Raw genomic sequence first — 6,785 nt, 5'->3', positions numbered from 1 at the left:
GAGATTCCGGCTTCTTTACTTAATGAATTCACATAACAGTTTTCTATTCCAGTTGCTTCAAAAGTTCACTATTCCAGTCAATAGAGGTTTTTTGTTTTTTGTTTTTTTGGCAGAAAACCCACATACTTCCTAATGCTGCATAAAGTATCTCGATAATAAAAATAAGCAGAGGAAAAAAGGAATTGGAGTCTAGAAGGACAAAAAGTCAACTGGAGAAAGAGAGGCATGAAGAAGAAAAGTATTACGGAAGGAGGTAGCAGAAAGACTCAGGTTATGATAGGGAAGCTGCTAGAGAGATCCCTGTGTCCAGAACTGACCGATGCTCAGGCCTCACAGCAGTACTACCAGCCTGATTGCAGGTGTCACATTATCTGGGTCTAACTCCTAGTTGAATTTGGGTGATCTTAGATAAATTGTTTGCCCTCTGTGCCCCAGTTTACTTGTCAACGAAATGGATGTAGGAATGGCTTATATAGGATTGGATTAAAAGGATTGAGTGTGATATTCCAAGTAAAGCACTTAGATCCTTAGATCTTGATTCTGATTAATTGTCAACAAACATTAAGTATGAAAGCCATAGCTATATCTTAGTAATTTCTTTTCTAGCTTTCACAGCAGAACCCTTCAAAGCATAAAACAAAATCATAATCCTTGGCAATAGTTTTGGGAAAGGAGTCTGAATAATTATATAGATTCAGCTGAAACCAAACTGTAAGGTAATGGGATCATATAATGATTGAGTAGCTATTAAAACTTCATTAGATGTGCCTTCAGAAATGCATTGTGCTATTGAAAGACAGCAAGCTTTAGAACCAGGTAGGGGTGGATTCTACTTTTAGGAAAGACAGCAAGCTTTAGAACCAGGTAGGGGTGGATTCTACTTTTAGGTGTGTGACCTTGGACAACTCATTTGACTTTCCCAAGGCTCAGTTTCCTGACCTTTACAACAGGAATAACAGCATCTCCGCTGTAAGGTTGTTGTGAAATAAGCAATAATAACTAGGCAGGTGCTAGGCATGCCATATGCTCTTCATAAATGGCAACTCTTGTTATTCTCAAGGGAGGGAGGCTATTTGATACAATCAGACCAGAATATCAGAAACTTAAACATATGACAGACTCCATTCAGCAAACCTTCACACTTGCTTTGAGATCCAACTTAGAATGCTTTTGTCATGAAGTAATATTTTTAAATTACTCACAGTTTCTTTTGGTCACCCTGCAATTTTTTATTGTCTTAAACATTTCAACTTTCACAGCTCCAAGAAATTTGAAACTGAGGTCAAGAAAGATTAAAGAAATCCACCCCCAACAACAAAAATACTCTCCTATTCTCCTAGTTATTGAGCCCTTACTATACATCCTATACTTGGGTCTGGTGGTAGACTAGAACGGGATACATTTGTACTCAGAGGATCTTCGACACCATTAAATTAAAATTCAAAAGCAACTACTGAGTTTCAGAGACTTGAAACAAATTACTAAAGCTAGTTAAATATATTTCTAATATTATTAAGCTCTTTTTCTGTACCAGTACTAAACTAAGTACTTTATGTGCATTATCTCATTTAATTCTCAAACTACGCTCTGAGGCAAATAGTATCATGATCCTTCTTTTACAGATGAGAAAGCTGAGCCTTGGAGCTGCACAGCCTAAGTCACCACTAGCTACATGTTGCTATTCAAATTAAATGAATTTAAACAAAATTTAAAATTCTGTTCCCCAGATGTTCCTCGGGCCAAATTTCAAATGCTCAATAGTGGCTATTGTACTCTTCACCTCAGATTATACAGACATAGAAAATCATCACAGAAATTTCTATTAGACAGGGTTGCCTTAAAGTCTAAGTAATTATCTAAGTTAACACAGCTAACACATGGTAGAACCAGGACGCAAATCTAGGTGACCTGACTTCTGAACTTGTCTTTTTAAGCCCTCATTGCCAAAGTCAGAACCAAGATTTCGCAGTATCCACACGAACTTTCTTCCTATTGTCCACTATTTCTTCTTAAGAATATCATTACCTCAGTGAATTATATGCTTCATGGTGACATAGCACTGATATTTATAAAACCAGAGTTTTCCAAACCTCAGGCATTCATGTATCACTTCATGATTTTTGGTACATGTACACACAAACTGTACTAGTATTACTTACTTTTAAAAATTTACTCACATTTTTATTTAAAGCTATTTATTTAAAAATTTTATATTACTATCGTAAATGACTTACTTCTATTCCTTGCCTATATTTATGTTTATAAAACTAAATACAAAGAAAGCAAAATATTTTGTTATGTTCTATCCAGATACTAAGAGATTTTCATTTCTATGTAAGAAGGAGTGTGTGTTATATAGGTATTAAATATAGACTAGTACAAAACAGATACTGTTACTTGTCCTAATCCCAATTATTGAAAAAGAGTCAAAGAAGGAATACATTTCTCACAATGTGATATGATGCTATTCATGGCTACATCTGTAAAACCACCTAAAACCTCCTGTATGCCCACCAGGAGTTTGTGTCGCACATTTTACGAACTCTGCACCAAACATTTAGGGAAACACCAAAGGGGCATATAATAAAGAATAACTACAACCATGTGCAAAAACTATCACACGGACAATGGGTAATTCAGAAAGGAAGTGACTTTCAAGGAATAGCTTCATGGAAGGATGTGGAAATGGGCTTTAAAAGTGGAATAAAATGAGTAAGACTATTTTGGCCAGATGTGCACTAAAGTGGGGAGGCAAGAGAAGTTTTGGGGACAGTAAGACTATCAGCATGACTAGCACTACAGGAACACTTTGAAGAACTTTAGGAAATAATAGTTAAGTAAGTTTGAAGAGGCTCAATTTGGAGAGCTCTGATGCTAGATTAATACAAACTGAGAGGAAATCAGTTCAGAGTAGTGGCTTCAACTTGTGCACAGAAGGCTCAGGATGGGAGTGGCTGTGTTAATATCATCATGGAAATGAAGAGCAACGATGAGCTGGATAACTTCATGGAACCAGAATATTCTAGCCTTTATCAGCTGTGAGTCGAAATTCAGTCCCCTTTGCATGGATATCCCAGCATCCCTCCATAAGCCAAATCCCCTTCACTTGACTTAACAAAGTCCAGGCTTCTAAAGAAACTCATTCTCCCATATAGTTCTAATCCTCGGAGGTCTTATATGTCAACTTCTACCCCACCAGCCCCAAGTCTGGATGCCTGGCTCTGGGTTAGTTGTGAGAGCGATTCACAGCCACTGCTAACTGAGGGCTGGATGTGTGGAAATCCAGCCACAGCCTTTCCATTTTCATAATCGGTGCCCAGTGCAGTGGAGAAGAGAATGCGCCTCCCACTGCAGTACACCCTGCCACAGGCGTGGTTTTCAGAACCAAGTTGGCTGAGAGGGCTCTGGAGCCACGCTGCTTGAGTTCAAATCCCAGTGTAACCATTCAATTGTATTCCTTTCTCTTGTTTAAAATAGATGAATAATAATACATATCTCATAATTGCTGTTAATATTAACCAAAAGTATTCATAAAGCTCCTGATTGAATTCATACCAGATGTCTCCCTATTATTAACCCCAGATTATTATAGCTCTAAGTCACTCATACAGGCAAGTAAGCAAGTGCATACACACACACACAGTCATAGACCCCAGAAGGCTCACATCCCAGCGGGGTGACTGTTTTGGCATGTTTCCCAGTATTAGCCATATTAGTTACCCAAATATATCTTCAACCATCACCACCCTCTGATACCTGAGCCTTGGTGCCATCTTGCTGAGGCAGATTGCTTCACCTAATTGCCTTCTCACTCCCAGACACACTCCCTACATAGACTATCCTTTGCCACCAGTGTGCCAAGCTCTTTCTTATCTCAGGACCTTTGTACCTGCTAAAACTTCTTTCTTCAGTGGTACTCTCCCTTCTCTGCCTAATTTTTACTCAACTTTCAGGTCGCTGAGAAGCCTTCCCCAAACTTCCATCTAAATGGGCCACTTATTTATCCATTTATATGTATGTATGTATATCCTTCCTTTGTGAAGTACAACTTAAGAAATTCATAGACATTTGTATACACAAAGTTTTGCCCTGGAACAAAGCCAAGTTAATTCTGTTTACCAATGACTTAAGACAGACATGGTCATGTACAGTCATTTTAATCTTAGTCATCTTGTTTTCATTTTTTCTTGGTTCTCTAGAGCTTGCTATGTTTGTGTGTCATTTTGAGGTATTTTATGAGCATTATTAATCTCATTATGCCCAATGAATGTACAAGCAGTGAGAATGATGAAAACTACTAATTAGTGGCATAAGATTATGAGGAAAAGAAAATGAAACCTAACATTAATTGATATGCATATTTTCATCACTTTTATGGCATCATTTTGGACTTAGGAACAAACAGACTTATGAATAGCCTTTGGAAATTTAACTCATTTGTACCCAGAGGAGGTTCTATGTTTGGTTTTCTGGTTATATTTTTATCTCTCTCTGCCTCTCTCTACTCTAAACTCCATGAGGCTAGGAATCAACGTTTTGCTCACCATGGTATTGCAGAGTGCCTCAGGGTGACTGTAATGACGCCAACTGCCTAGAGTTAAGCCAAACTTCACAGATTAAGGGCAGAGTCCTCCACAAGACTGCCCTCACTTCAGACACCAGTCACAAGTTCAGGAGTCCCCGGGCCATACTCACTTCTGACCAGCTGGCTGCAAATTCAAAATTTCCCACTACCCTCTCAGATTTGATAATTCATTAGAATAACTCCAGGAACTCAGGAAGGCACTATACTTAATCATTATAGTTTAATTATAGCAAAAGGATACAAATCAGAACCAGCCAAAAGGCGAGGCACATAAGATGATGTCTAAGAAGGTCCCAAATGTGAAGCTTCCTTGTCCTCAGGGTGCACGTTACCTCTGGGTACACCAATGTGTGCCAGTACACAGAGTGTTTGCCAACCAAGGAGGCTCACCTGAACCTCAGTTTCCAGAGTTTTTATCAGGGTTTCATTATACAGACAGGGTTGTTTGAATCATTGCCCATGTGACTCAATCTCCAGCTCCATCCCTCTCCTCAGAAGTCAGGCTTACATTACTTTTGGGGCTGAAAGCCCCAAAGTCTAATCGTGTGGTTGGTCTTTCTAGCATGGCCAGCCCCTCTCCTGACTCATCTCATTAATATAAACGATCTAGGAGTCCACCATGAGTCTCCTCATTAGCATAAACTTTATGTGCATAAATGTGGCCTGAGGGGTGCATAATGAATAACAAAGATACACCTGTCACTTGGGAAATTCCAACTGTTTAGAGGTTACTTCCAGGAACCCGAGAGAAAGGCCAATAAAATTGTTTATTACACAGTAGTACATAGTATTACATAGTATTACACAGTAGTACATAGTGTAATAAATACTTGGTAAATAAATGACACACCTGAGAGTTAGGTCAGATGAAACTGGATATTGTGATGACTATATCAAGAAGAAAGATAAGAGAAAACTGATAGAATCTAGCAGTGAGGTGATTGTATTCAAAGCAGTTTCAGATGTTAATTGATTAAAGAATAAATGGAAGTTGAAGTTTTATAGATTACTCTATTAAGATGTTCGCTGGTGACTAGAAGGTGGAAGATATAGGATATACAGACATGAACATGTAGAAGATGATGTGAAGGAGCCAGTGGACTAAAAGAGATTAAGGAGAGAAGAACTGATAGGGCAAGTTTGAGGTGGCCTTATGGGTAACTGACTTACCAAACACTGCTGGTGGCCAAATACAGGTCTTAGGGATGAAGTAGAGATCATTTACTCAACCAGATGGGTTCCAATGGCCTTTCTCAATCTAAAAGCCCATGATTCAGCTCTGTGGAAATACCATTGTTCAAAGATGTTTATTCCTTTAGACAAGTGGTTCTTAATTGGGGTTGATTTTGCCCCTCAGGGGACATTCAGCAATGTCTGGAGATATTTGACCCAGCAATTCTACTTCTGTCTATGTATTCAAAAGAATTGAAAGTAGAAACTCAAGCAAATATTTGTATACCCATGTTCACAGCAATATTATTCATAATAGCCAAAAGGTGAAACCAACCCAAGTTCCATTCAGAGAGGAATGAATAAACAAAATGTGGTATATCCATACAGTAGAATATTATTCAACCTGAAAAAGGAAGGAAATGCTGACATGCTACAACGTGGATAAACCTTGAAGACATTACAATAGTGAAATAAGCTAGTCACAAAAGAAAAATATTGTGTGACTCCACTTATATGAGGTACCTTGAGAAGTCAAATCCACAGAGAAAGAAAGTAGAATGGAGGTTAGCAGGGGTTGTGGGGAGGTGGGAAAGGCAAGCTGTTGTTCAATAGGTATGAAGTTTCAGTCTGGGAAGATGAAAAAGTTCTGGAGATGGATGCTGGCAATAGTTGCACAGCAAGGGGAATGTACGTAATGCCGCTGAACTGCACACTTAAAAATGATTGGTAAATTTTATGCACATATATTTTACCACAACTTTAAAAAAGACTGAAGTGCTACTAGCATCAGGTGGGTAGAAGCCAGGCATGCTGCTAAACATCCTACAATGTACAGGTCAGCTACTTCAACAAAGAACTTTCCAACCTGAATGTTGATAGTGCTGAGGTTGAGATATCTCACTTCCACAAATAAGTGAAAGAACAGCAGTTAAGAGACTGTACAGTGATACTGGTCTTTTCACTTTTACACTGCTTTTCCACACTCAAGCCACTTTCCTTATTTCGCTAGATTTCACTGCCCAAATCA

This window comes from Balaenoptera ricei, chromosome 8, assembly GCF_028023285.1.
Source record: "Balaenoptera ricei isolate mBalRic1 chromosome 8, mBalRic1.hap2, whole genome shotgun sequence".
Taxonomy (NCBI): domain Eukaryota; kingdom Metazoa; phylum Chordata; class Mammalia; order Artiodactyla; family Balaenopteridae; genus Balaenoptera; species Balaenoptera ricei.
Note: the sequence above shows the minus strand (reverse complement) of the source record.